Source organism: Sturnus vulgaris, chromosome Z, assembly GCF_052056855.1.
Source record: "Sturnus vulgaris isolate bStuVul1 chromosome Z, bStuVul1.hap1, whole genome shotgun sequence".
Taxonomy (NCBI): Eukaryota; Metazoa; Chordata; class Aves; order Passeriformes; family Sturnidae; genus Sturnus; species Sturnus vulgaris.
The window spans coordinates 31,206,981-31,221,479 of record NC_142283.1 but is presented as its reverse complement, the minus strand read 5'-3'; the positions used below and the strand labels follow the sequence as shown (position 1 = coordinate 31,221,479).

Here is a 14,499-nt window from a genome sequence, read left to right as displayed (position 1 = left end):
AAAGTATCAACAAAATGCTGTAAGGCCACAAAAGGCTCTGCTGCAAGGAATTGAGAAACGTCATTCGCTGTCCACTGAAGCCTTTTGGTTTGCAGAGAATTAGGCCTTATTTTTAGCCCTCTCAGCAGTCCATATGCTGGCATGATTTTCTATGTTGCACCTTAAGCATTCTAATATTCCTTGCTAACCTGTCTCTATACTTGGTAGAAATATTAACTATTGCTTCAGAGGACCAGAACTAAAATGATGCAGGGAATATTTAATAACAGCCTCTTAATTCTTCAAAGCCAGGACTATTCTAGGACTTCAATGAAACAGAAGTGTCCTGTATGAATTTTCACATTCTTGATTTAAATGGATGTTTGTTGCATGAATTATGTTCTTTACACTATGATGCTGTGCATCTTTGATATATATTCATTTTGTCTGGTACTCCTGTGCCTTCTGGAAAGCAATTTACACCTGTACAACTGTTGAGGGTTGAATTGTTCCCTTTTCTTTCTGTGGAATTTTTCCCATTGTTATGCTAAGTATTTGTGGCTACACCTTAGTAGCAATAGTTTTCTCTCACAGGGGGGTGGGGGATAGTGGGAGACCGGAAAAGGAAAGGTGGGACAGGGGTCTGGGGCAGGCTCTCACTCTCTCACTTGGCTCGTGGAGTGAAAGGAGGACGGCCCGTGCTTCGATCTGGCATCTTCTCTGCCATTCCAGCACCGAGAGCCACGTTCCCTGCCTCCGAACACCGCTCTGCTGCTCTCCCACCTCATCCTAGTACCTCCGGACACTCTGCCGAGAACCACGACTGACACCATGAGGGGGGAGTCGCTCCTCAATCCCCCTCACCCCTGGGCAGCTGCTGCCATCACCCAGCCCTCTTCAACTGCGCGGGCCCTGCCCTGCCCACAGCACCGGTAACTGAGCACAGGGAGAGGGAGCCTGTGGCCAAAAGGGACTGGAACTGAGTTATACTGTTCTGTTTTGTTGTCAATTTTTATAGCTGTTGTTGTTTCTAATATTTTGCCTTGTTAGATATCAGTAGAGAACTGTTATTTCTATCCCCATATCTTCTGCCTGAAGGCCTCTGATTTGAAATTATAATAATTAGAAGGGAGGGGGTTGCACTCTGCATCTCAGGAAAGGGGTTCTCACCGTTCCTTAGCAAAATACCTGTCTTTCAAATCGAGACAACAACAAAGAGACAAAGCAAAGCACACTGCCTGATAAGGCATTCTAGCTGGTATGTGGCTACATAATATGCTAGGCTCAGCAAGTTAAAGGCTTACTATGTTGCATCAGTAAGAAGGCTCTGAGTAATAGTAAATGCTGTCCAGTCTGACTGAAGTGGAAAGCAAATTCCTGATTTCCTTGCCAGAAAAGCACAAGCCATTAAGTAAGAAAGAGAAATAATAAAGCATGGGTCATGCTATGTTATCCCAAAGTGCTTTATTGTCTGTCCTCATAAATTTTGACTGAAACTGTACTGTAGATTAAAAGCCTTTAGCCTAGAGAGAGAATAATACTTACCTGTAGAGAAACAGGGTAAGAATACTGTGTTGGTTTGAAAGTAAAACCAGTGCGAGACTCCAAGTCAGTAATACAATTTAATAGGAGAAAAGAGAAAAAATAAAATACATGCAATAATATAAAAGAAACAACCACCAACACAGTCAGAAATACAACCTGACACCCTGTCAGTCAGGGTGTTGGGAGCAGTCCGTATAAATGGTGGCTGCAGTCCTCCTGGATGACGGATGTGGTTCTGTTGAAGCAGTGCTCCTGTAGAAGGTGCAGTTTTCCTCCGAAGATCCAGCGATGATGTGGAAATGGTCCGACTTTCCTCTGGGATCCAGTAGAAAGGTCTGCCTTCGCGTCCCAAACCCCAGTTTTTTATCTAGGTAGGAAAGGCTTGGCTCCTGCCCCTGGCTGGGGCATCTCCCAATGGGATGATGTAATCTTATCAGTCACACAATAGGACTTAATGGCCCATTAACGGAATATATCTTCTGGAGGAAGAATGGGTTGTGAATAGATAACGATGATCATCCCCCGATCTTATCAGATGGCACATGAGCAGAGGATATCTCCCACAGAGATAAGGATCACCACCCCTCCCACATTTTAACAGATGGTGATAGAATACACATTTTTGCATTGTACCCCAGGAAAAATACATAATTGTATCCCTAGGAACTCTGACTAAGAATATCTTAGAACAGTATAAGCTGTTCAAGCACAACAACCATTTTTTAAAATATTGGATATCTCTGAGACCTTTTTATTGATTTACTGTTTTGCTTAGTATTGAAATCTATTGCTGTTCACTAAACCACAAAACAGAACGTTATCCCATCTACTCCTGCACAAGATACTCTAAAAGCAGATCAGTTCTAGTTTGATTTTTCCTACAAATATCTTCTATTCCCCACCACATTGTTTCTGTAAAATAAGTTTGTTGGGTTTTTTTAATTAATATGGCATATCTGCTTGCTTTTTCTCTTGTCTTCTGAATAAAATGGAAAAGTAGGAAATTTCTACATTTGCATTACTTTTACAATAATTTGATAATATATTTTTTCTAGAGCAGTGGTTGTAAATAACTGAGACTTGCTAAAATGTGTGAGGACAGCAAACACTGAAATTAATTTGTGAAATTTTGCATTCAGCCATCACAACTCACAACTTTCCTTTAAATCTTTGAGATAACCAGAGATTCTACTTTATGCTTACTAGGGAAAGGAATGATAGAAAGAATAGAATTATGTTTTAAAAAATGTAATTTGTCCAGTTATGTCCAATTTATCCTACTCTTAGCCAACAGAAGTATAAAAAAAATCAATAAAATATGTACCTAGATGCTATTGTTGGAATTGCATTTGATTATAGAAATATGAAGAAAGTAAACCTGTTTGAAAAGTCTTAAAATGTTTTTTTTTTTTTAAGTCCCATCAAAAATAAAGTTGTTACTGCCACACAGAAAGTAAGAACAACAAAACAATCTGAGATACAAATTTGACAGAATTAGAAAAATTAATACTTTTACAAAACACAATTTACGCCACAGAAGAAAATGTCTTCAGCAAGGTCTTCAAAATGCTGTCCAACTGAGACTTTCTCCAAAGTCGCAGCACCTATTTCTGTCCGGAAAATATGGAATTACAGACCTTTTATCTGTTTCCATATCTTGGTTGAACAAATACTGTGTGTACTTCTAGTCCCATTTCTGATTTTCAAAAGGGTGACTGTGCATCTGCTCTGGGAGACGCATGTCCATCCCAGCTTGTGCCTGAGCTGGGCAAAGGGCTCCAGTTCCAGTTTTCACAAGGTTTTACTCTGTCATTCACAGACAGGTCCTGTATGTGGCTCTTCAGCTTTTTGCTGTCATTCAGTCACTGTCATTAAGAGGATGTTTTCAAAGCTACCAAGGTACCTCAAATAGAATTGCAAGTTATTGTTCAATGAAGTGCCTGCTTCTCAGTTCAGCTGAGGCACTCTCCTCAAAATCTTCACTCACCAGTTCTGCAGGATGATGGTTTTCCACTGCATTAAAATGATAGATCGGCATGTGAGCAATTGTCTCTTGATATAGGAGTGCAGCAGGAATGAAAACTGCTATAAGTCATACTAAGGAATACATACAACTATTACACATGAAGAAGATATCTTTTGATCAAGAAAACTGCCTATTAAATACAGCCATTTGTTTATGTTTACTTAGCAACCATGATATTAAATCAATCATTTGCTCTGCATTGTTCTTCCTTAGGTAATCTTCTTTCTCTGCCCCTCTCCTCCCTCCAAAGTAATGTAAGTTTTACTGTCATATATCAACTTCTCTGGTAACCAACTGAGGCAACTGATGGACAGATGATGAACTGAGGTCCATTTTCAAAAAATTTAAAATGACAAGCATCTATAACACAACTACACACTTAGATATATCTACATATTTATATGCAACTGCACTTTAACAGTAGGAAAAGAATGATCATAGCATTGCTTTCTGAACAACTGTATTTGCAGATAGCATGCAATGTGCAGTGCAAGTGCAAAACACCTAAACAGCATTCATAGTTACTTGTATTGGAAAAACTGTTGGTTCTAGAAGTATGCAGAAAAACAAAGTCATAAAAAAGACTAAGCTACTGTTTTAAATGCAATACGTTTTAGGGTCATTTCAAGCAACCTCATGGAGTTTGCATTGATTTTAGTACGAACTACAATAACCAGCCTCTGAGGGAAGCGACAAAGCTCACTAAGATGACTTTCAAATGAGCAGGTGAGCTAGTAATGTCTGGATACAAGAATCAGTAATTTCCACGGCAGATCTTACTTCATGGCAGGCAAGGTATCTAAGTGAACTTAGAACACATTCATGAAGTGAAACCTATGGTCCTATTATCCACAAGTTTCATGTATTGATGTTCACACTGTGTCTTTTTTTTTAAAGGGATGAGTTATTTTTCTATCAAAAAAGTGCAAATGCAGAGGTGGACAGTTTTTCAAGATCTTGAAAAGTCTTCATCTGTTGCAGCTTTATCTCTACATAAGCTTATGCATTTGGGGTTTGCTGACTTGGGTGCAGTCCTGCAGCAGATCAGTGAGCCTGAAATAAATTTATTAGCCATTACATATATTCTTTTTCCTTACAATATTTCTAATCAGACATCGTGTCTTCTTCATTTATTTATTAAGTCAATGGGTTTCCACCAACATATCTCTGATGTTAAGAATTAAACAGACATAAGGATTCTTAAAAAGATAATAGGAAACACAGACTGTTGCCTATCTGCCTGTTCACTGTAGAGGAATGCACATCATTACCAGAAAGCAGAAAAAGATTTTGAAAACTATCTAAGTTAATAAAATTTTGTTATTGTGAATAAAGTCTGGTTTCCTTTAAGCATGGCTAATGGCACTCAAGATGAGCCATCACATTCTTCACTTAGTGACATTGTGTTAGGTATGTCTCAGTGAGTTCATTGCTGAAATTCTGCCTGGAAAAGGCAAATACCTTTAAGTGAAGAGTGGACTCGGCTGGTCTCAACAGCAAGAGGTTGCTGAACTTGAACAGATAGGATTTGGAGGAGATGCAATTAAGAAGCGAATTACATATAATTAATGAGAGCACAGGATTAACAACTTAAATGTAAAATCGTGGCTTTTTATGACTCACAAAGTCCTTCTCTCCTTCATTTCTGACAGATGAACTTGGCTTAGACAGCATATGGATACAAGTACTCATTACAATTTTTGATGAATTTGAAACGCATCATCTGAAGGTCCTCCACTGTCACACTCCAGTATTAACTGGATTCAACTGAAAGCTTCAGAATAGATATTAAACTATTTGACAAATGTTCCTTCTAAGGGACTTACTATTGCATTTGTCTTAATTATTAATATAAAAACTCTACAGAAGTAGAATACATCTTTTATTAAGTCTAACTGTTGGAAATCTGAGAATTCTCCAGCAGCTTCATATCATCTTCAGAAAATAAATAATGAAATGAAAATAATATTTTAAAAAATGTTCATGTCCTCTGCTACCAGAACTTATAATGTATTTTCTGGGTAATGCAAAGAACTTTGTAATAAAAAGACAGCTGTACATGGGTGGTAGATGAAAAATAAGCTGTATCCAGCCCAGTACTGAGTATAAGCATTCTTGACGGTAACAGTTTAATATATCCCACAAACAGACAACTACATTTTCTTGCTATATTTGGAGAGAGAAGATCGTTTTAACACAATGGAGAGGATTATGCTCAGGAAGCAAAAAACATTTTCCAGCTCACTGCTGGAAGACTCCATAAGTCTGCTTATAAGACTCCAGTGAATTCCTGTGGAGGGAGCAGAAAATACAGAAGAAAGTCTCCCTGCATCCTCAGAACAAGCTCCTTGGAAAACCATAGCTTAGAGATACGAAATGGTTTGTGAAATGACGAATACAAAAAGGAATCCAACCTCCCCCCTGCCTTGGTAGACCCTCTTATCTATCTTCAATATTAGTGGTTCACTCTCTTTGAGTATCCATAGGCCAGCTTTAAATGTAAAATCCCTCGGGTATTGGTTAGAATGCAGAATTCCCTTAGTAATTGGTGCAAATTGTAAAACCCTCAAAAGATATAAAAACCCCTGTAAAACAATAACCGCTGGTATATGCTAGATAGGATGCCTTCCAGAATAAACTATGGATTTGTGCCTCCCTGCATATGCTGGTTTCTTTTCCCCGCTGGTCTGAGAGCTCACCACAAGCCACAATTCTACCTGGGCAAGGCTCGGGAACTTGCTCCGTCGCTGAGGACTGCAGAAGCAGTCTCAGGGATCCCAAAGGGACTCCGAAACCCAGCCACATTCCCATGTGTTTTAAATTTCTTCAGAGTTTCAATGCTCCAGAATAAAACTTAGAAGTTACTTTAACCCTTAAATGTCCTTAGTGTTAAGGAAGATGTTAACTCATCTTCCTGTTGTTCAGGTAGAAAATTATGCTCTTAAGAAATCAGCTTCTGGAAAGAACAGTTTAAATGAAGCAGGAGCAAAAGCCCATGAAGAGCAACCATGAGATAAGAAGAGACAGAACTCTCATATGCTGAAATACTTTGTAAGTTGTAAACTAAAAGAATCATAGATAAGCTGAAAGTTTTCCAATTCATAGCATAACATAAGTTTAAACCAGCTAAATATTTTAACTATTATGTTAGAAGACAACCCTTAAGAACCCTGAATTAAGAAAATAATACAGTAATAGCTGGTTTTCCTTGAAACTATTTTTATCACCTCTTGGAGCTAATACTATTTCAATCTTTCAGTGAAAGGGGAGTGTTTAGAAAAGGTGCCTAGGGTAGTTTGGAAGTCTGAAGAAAAACCTGGTTAGCATTTTTTTTGATTATTTAAATTGTTTTCTTGTATAAGATTAATTTCTTGCAAAAGTTATTCTACGTAATTATTACCATACACCAATTTGTGTATTTCTTTCCATAACAAGGAGAGGTCTTGAGACAAGATGCTGAAGAAACAGAGAAAATAGCAAAGTCAATACAGACCCACTGGATTTTGTAACCATGTATTTTCAGCCTTCTAGGAAGAAACTGCTCATCTTGTGCTCTTCTAGCCTAAGGCAAAAATTCACAGGCCCAGCTGCATAAGGTTAAGCTGCCAATTCTACACAAAAGCAGCTTCATTTTCACCCTTACCTTCTAGCTTTAAAAGGTTATTTTCTGCTTTCTTCAGCTCAGATTTTCAGTGTGGATTCACAGTTGATATTACTTAGCACATCCTCATTAATGTAAGCTAAATTTCAGGGCTTAGAAAAGATGGTTAAATATACAGTTAAGGATAGATTCAGGCCACCAAAATATATCTTAACTGTAAGAAAGACTGGTATATTCACTTTTATGCTTTTTATGCATTGTTTTCAATGTAATGTGTCTTTTGGTCAGATGTAGCTTGTCTTTCAGCAAACATAAATTTGCTCGAATGAACAGCAGCTAGTTTGCAAATTTTACTTGAATCTCTACTTCTACAAAACTAGCCACTTCATGAATATGTGATGGGCAAACACACCAGAAAAGGAGGAGGGTGTAAGTTGATTTTACAGTTCTATCATATATGCTATACTAATACTGATAAAAATTTCATCCTTTTCACCAAAAAACAAAAGTAAAATTCAGATCTGGGTCAGCCTGAAAATCTGGAATTCACATCAGAACTTAATCCATGCTATACAAAATGTAGAGAAATCTAACACAGTGTTACATGTAAAAGGGAAGTGTTTGTTGGTACAGAATTAACATAGTTTCCTAAGGTCTCCGGGAGTGAAAGTGCCTGTGTACTTGGATGATATCTTGATTGCTTCAGAGTTGTAAGTGTATACAAAGCTGCCTATTTCTGCCACAGTCCAAGTATTTAGAATCCTAAAGACTTTATTAAGTATAGAAAAATCTATATGACCCCTTCTTCTAGCTCTGGCATGCTGGGATTCACAGTGGATGTGTGAATGCTCACTTCTCAGAGAGGGAAGCTATTAGCAGTGCAAGCTGTTCTGTTGCTTTTCTCATCAAGGTGGTTTCTATATTTAGGAGAGTTCGTGGCGTTGCTGGAAGCCCTGCTCCCTTCTGCAGTTATGACCCTACTTGTTTTAACAGTTGAAAGACAAGAGGAGGTCAGTGAGAAAGAAACTCTGCTCTCTTGCCACAGACATCTTTAGCAGAAGAGAGAAATCTATCACTGTCCTGCATGCCTCTGTGCTCCTGAGTTGAAGGCTCAGGTGGAAAAATTGCCCTGACTCAGGAGAAAGGTGGTGGTTTCTCAGGGGTGATCAGTATATGTTACCAGTAAATAAATACAAAGTAATATGCATGCTAGTTATACTAACTAAAGGTTTAGTTAATCCCTATTTAAGTACTGTCTCTTTCCTCCATTCCTGAATTGTGTGAGCTGAGATTTGCTTTACTGAGGGAGGCACCAGCAAATACTGCTGAGTGATAGAGAGTGTCTGAACATTGAGGAACCAAATACTTCAAACAGCAGGGCCAGGAACATATCTTTATGGATTAAAAGCTAATCTCTTCCTGTAGCTAAGGCTAAAATTTACACTGTGTTCATTTCTCTCTCTATCTTCAGTTCATTGGAAAATTATAATGATATTACTACTAAGACTGGACACAGTCTAGTGTACAAACAAGTTAATGGGGAGCATAGCCTTTGTAATTACATTTTCCTTATTTCCAAGTATTATTAAACCAAAAGCATGTATTAGCGTCTAAATTACAAAAGTTATTAATTTGCAATAAGAAATGAAATTATGGAAGTTGCATAATGGAGAAAGGCAGTGTTATGTGTAATACACAGACACTTTGATGTACAATAATCATGATATTAAACCCAAATAGAACTCTTACCAGAAACTTTAATGAAAAATGAAAAAAAAAAGAAAAAAACCAACACCACTTAGAGCTTTTTTAGAGGCAGGAGTCACTGCAAGGCTAAACAGACCACAAAGCATATTAAACATAATACCATTGAATGCAACTGGAGAAATTAAAGTTGTTGGAAGTGCAAAATGTCTGTATAATTTGCATTTCTGGAGGCCTTATTTTTGAGATGAAGGCAAGAGTATGTAAGAGCAATGAAGGTAGCAGGACTGCAGGCTACTGATGCTGGGTTACTGGAGGGTTCGCTAGCCAGCATGTTTCAGACTGATGTTTCCTGCTGCCTCATTGCCACCACTGTCAGCTTTATGGCCAGGTTAATTCTAGCTCTAATATGTCCAAATACTTATGTTAACTTATTTCCAAGATTCAGCCTGTTTATAAGGATTTAGCCTATTGGCACAGCATCCAGCAACTCATCACTCTGCTCAAAAGACAATAACTTCAGCAGAGCAACATTATCATCTTCTTGCTTTCAGTAGGTGGAAAACCTGAGATTAAAAACTACAAGATGAAGCCCAAGTGGCTTTTATTAAACAAGATCTTTATTTCTTGCCAGTTTAACAGCTGTGGTAAACGCCTGAATCCATGCTCAATGGATACCTAGAAATGTACCAAGAAATATAGCATCTCTGACACTATTATTAGAATTGCCTGTTAATGTAGACAGATTTTCCATGTTTCTATACTCCTGTATTGCAGTACTGTATTCTGAAGTATTGGTGATCCAAAAGTGCCCAGGGGTCCTGGCATATTTTTAAAGATTGAATGAGTTTATGGGGTCTGAAGTTCTGGTCAACAGCATGCTTGTTATGATTTAAAAAAAAAAGAAAAAGAGAGAGACTAATTTTCTAGTGATGCTCAAATGTTGTAAATTGGCAGAAATCCATTGCATGAGCAATTTAAGCAAATTTAAGAAATTAAATAAAAGAGGGCTAATTTCCAGGGCAAAAAACCCCAATCTATAGGGTCCTACCTGAATAAAATGATTTAGACCATTAACTTAAGCATCAGAGGGGGAGTAAGCTTCCTAAACTGGTACAATAACACTCCTTCAGTAGGTAATGTTCCCCATTCATAAGTAACTGCATGTAGCATATAAAGGGAGGATCCTGACCTGTTGAACAGAAACCAGCATTCGAGAAGTTAATCTGGAGAAGGCTCTGTGAACCACAGTGCCTTTTCTTCTGTTCCCATTAATCTGAAGGGCCATAGCTGTGACAGATCTCTGAGAAGAATTGGGATGGGCTTCTGTTTTTCTAACACAATATATTGTAACCTTCTCCCAACAAATGGAGTTTTCCAGTGAGGAGAGTGTTTTTCTCTCTCTTTACTGTCATGAGATGTGGTATCATCTGGTGTAATAACCATATGAGGAGAACTGAAACTTACTAATATCTTCCAATACCTTTTTCTCCTGCATCACCTCTTCAGGATTCTTATCTCCACAAAGGTTTCAGTTGTAGAATTGCTATGGTTTGTTATACTACAGAGTTGCAGAAGATTTTTGAGACATTGTCTTAAGCAAGAGGTTTTGATACTTATCTGAACATGACAGAGGGAGATGCCTGTCTTCCCGAATTGAATTTCTTGTGCGCTAATTGCCTTGGACTTCAACAGCAATGTTTTCACACATCAGTCACAATATAAAAAACTCACTTCTTTCAAAGGACACCACGGCCAGCAAACAAATTCTTCTTTTCTGTCTTTCTTAATTGTTCCAGTTAAAAAAACCCACATGTTGAACATTAAGTACCAGTCCATGAAGGTGATTTATGAGATCTGTTTACCATAAAGCAAACCACGTAAGTGCTTCTTCAGGATGAGGATATAAATTGGTTTTATTTGGTGTGTACCCAGCAAACTATTAGTGCCTGATCACACCAATAACTTAAATAATGCAAATAAATTTGAAATGGGTTCTTAGATGGAAGTTTGGTCATATGGTAATGTAAGTGAAGGATGTGGCACTACTATCCTGTGCTGCATGATAAACCTAAATAACCTTCAGATGTCCTTAATGTTAGGCTGTAGTCAGGAGGGTATTAATGTGTATATGTTTGTTGAAATTAAAACAAAAATAGAGAAATGTAGTATTCTTTAGAAACTTGTTTTCTGTAGATTGGAAAATAAAGTCATCCACTCCTTTATTACCCATTGACTCAGTATTGGGCAACACCAAGTATGAAACTAAATCCCCATGTAAGACATTCCCTTTTGAAAGAAGTTGTGAAGACAGTCCTGGAGAAAACAGACATTTGCAGCAGATCCTGAAGCAAGCGATGGGAGACCAGCTCCTGCCTGTTCTTTAGAAGAAGCCCCTTAAGATCTGATGAAGGTGCTGTCTGGCCTGGACATATGACTTGGGCTTGCTACAGCAAACTAAGAGTCCCAGAAGGAACTTGGATCTGCAGATTAAAATCAGTGCAGGAAATTGCCAGCCACCTGCCTGCAGAGGCAGCTGAGTGCAATTATGTTTTTAAAACTTTGGACACATCCAGAGAATCTATCATCACTTCACAAGATGGGTCAGCACTTCAGCAAAAGCTCCCTCTCAGCTTTTACTGGCATGTAAATAAGAAAAAATGCAGCAGCTGACAACAGATGCAAATCCAACCCGTGGCCCTTGCCTGAGGATTTTCTTGGGACTGAGCCTGTCAGATGTCATACGTCACCTGGGGAATCCTTGTTACTGTGCTGCTAGTGCACAAGCAAAACATGCACTGACAGTATAGAGCCAGACTTCTCTCCATCTTCATGACCCTACAATAAGGTTTTTCTTTGACCTCTAATCTAACTCTTCAGGTTCAAGGATCAGGAGGAAGCCAAAGCATGTATCATATGAGCCTGATCACATTTAGGAAACTCTGGCAAGTTCAATATTAATGATCACTCCAGCATTACACAACCAGATGAACAGAGATATGAAGAAGAAGTAAACTGTTTCTCTGACTCATGACCAAGCAAACACATTGGTTATAAAGGACTTAATAAGTCTTTGATGAAAGAGCTTTCTATCATAAAGCTTTCTTTCACACCCTGGGCTCAATAAGAGCTATCTGTGTACTCCATTTGTCCAATAACCATGCAGTATCATTAAACAAGGCACTCCAAAGTTTTATGACCTTTTAACTTTCAAAAAATTATTGAACATATGTTTAATTTATGAATATTTTAAAACATTAGTATTGTGGTCCTTTTTCTGAAAAATGGGGATACATGAATTATGTCTTTATTTGTCACTTTAATAAAAACGAAGAAAAGAGCTTTCAATAAGAACTGAGAGGAGACAATTAAGTAAAGTGACCTCTTGGTCTCAGGGCATGGTCCTGTGGGTCATGTTACAGCGAATTTTTATGGCTGTGTCAACCTCATAAACCCTATATGAATAGAAATGTATAAAAGAAATGCTGATACCATCCTAACCCTAATGGCAGTAACATGAGGGTATAATTTTCTCTACTATTTAATCTGGTACAGTAACCTGTGCTGCCCTGGGAACTTTTAAATCTCATGGGGAAAGGGGAGGGAAGAGGAAGGGAAGATATTTTTTCTCTTGTGTAGAAAAAGAGCACAGTAAACTGAACTAATTTTTAGAGTGATTTCACAAGCTCCTTAGAGCATATTAAACCAATTATTTTCATGTTCTAAGCTATGTGGCTGTGGTATGCCTTACTCTGTGCCTTCAATCCCTGCATTTTGTTCAGTTCTTTCACTATGCAAACAGCTGCAAACCCAGTATTTTCACCCTCCCTCTCTAATTTCTTTTCTTGTCATGTATGACTTGGATCACCAAGCTAAGTTTTTACCATGTAGTGTGGGTTTCTAACTGACACTGTGCCTTGTTCTTTTTCTCAAGTTATCGACACGTATCTATATTTCTCTTTATTGTGTGTTTGAAATGCAGATTTCTCCTCTCTGCTGCTGCACAAAGAGCCGGTGCCTCCCAGCAGAGCATCACCATTGCTGTCCAAATGTCCTGGGAGATTGCCTCCTGCAGCTACAGTGCCTCAACCTGGGAGTAGCACATCCCTGACCCGTAAAAAAGAAGTTTTTTTTCCCTAGACTTTGACCCTCCTACACTCTTCAGATTTGAGGCAAGCCCTGCCCATTGATGAACATACGAGCTGTAGCCATTGTGCAGCAGGCTGAGATTTGGACAGCTGAAGGAAGACGTAAGCATTTAGGGGTAGGACATGGCTTAGCTTCCCACGTAAAATGATCAGGAGAATTTCTGGAGAAGGGATGAAGGTTTGTCTCCACTCCTTTTTCATGTGCATGCCTACCTACAGCATCTCTTTAGAACAGCCAGGTCACTTTGCCTTACTATTTCCTCTCTTTACATGTTTTTCTTTTCCCCATCATCCCTTTTGCAGTCTTGGATGGTTATAAGGTTTTGTATACTCTCGACGCATTTATTTCACACTTCCTCTGGTGTGTCTCCTGCCACACCCTTCATTTTTTCTTTCTCCACTCTTCAGAGCTCTCTTGAGTGTTTCAAAGGCAAACTGTAGGGTCAGATCTACACTTTCATTCCAGGTGTCTGTATTTTGGTTCCATGATTTTCTCAGTGAGCCAGTCAGCTGTGCATTGCACTATGCAAAGACAGAAGAGTGGGGAGAAAAATCAAGTTTCTAAGACTTCTGAAGTCCTACCTCAGAGACAAGGATGCATGGAGACAGGATTGCACTTCGTAAAGTCAAAGTATTTTTTCAGGTTTAGTCTGCTTTTATAGACTGATGTGTGACTTGTAGGTGGAAAGTGGCTTTATTTGCATTCTGGGGATCGTCTGTGGCCACAAAAGCATATGGCTATGGCTGGCTTTTGTACACACTGTGTGGCTTGCAAAATTCATCCAGCATTGTGGAGACTTGTCCTGCATTCAGATGAGTGATTCATTTCTGCAACGCATTGTAAATAAACATTATCATGGACACATGGTCATCCACAAGGAGGTCACAAAGCTGAAAGGTATACTTGGGCGTTGGCTGGCCTGTGAACCAATCCTTAACGAGAGATCCCTGAGGAAAACAGTTTAAAACTCATACGGAGAGTCCCTGCAAAATGCTTATGTGGAGCTGGTAGAATTTAGTTTAAACAATACTGGCATCCTGCTTCAGCAGAGAAGTTCGGGGTTTGGGGTTATTATGATAGTTTTTTCCTGCGTTGTTCCACAAATCATTCTGCTTCCTTCTTTCTTCATTACGAGAAAGCCCCAAGCTTTCTTGAGCAAGAGGTCAGTGAGGCTTGGTACTGTTTCTCATTTAAGAAGGAAGAATCTCAAGGCTTTCGTATTTACTTCCCTAAGGTAAACATCTCCACAATGGTTTCAAGTGAGGAAACTAGTCACAGTGGTGGTTGTGCATTGTGCTTCATTCCCACTAATGGTCCATTTTAAAATAGAATCATTCTTTTGCAGAAGGAAATCTATGCTGTGCTCACATACAAAGAAAGACTTGTTCTTCCCAGCTGTATACTACCATAATCTGATGCAGAGTGGCAGAATCACGCTCAGTCTGTTAGTAATTCTCTCTCTTTCCCTAGCTCCAGCTGGATTAAGGGAGAAGTG

The 14,499-nt window shown here is 38.7% G+C and overlaps 1 long non-coding RNA gene across 4 annotated transcripts in view; it reads right to left on the bottom strand.

Moving 5' to 3' along the window:
- Positions 1–14,499, bottom strand: part of LOC148219773 (uncharacterized) — a 155,215-nt gene that overhangs the window by 71,081 nt on the left and 69,635 nt on the right. Inside the window, exon 2 of one of the 4 annotated variants that reach the window (XR_015799295.1) lies at positions 1,589–4,603. The exons of 2 other annotated variants lie outside the window; for them this stretch is intronic. This is a non-coding gene — a long non-coding RNA (uncharacterized LOC148219773). Of the gene's footprint in view, positions 1–1,588; positions 4,604–14,499 lie in introns of those variants that run through there. One more of the 4 variants, XR_015799296.1, reaches the window with a different exon arrangement.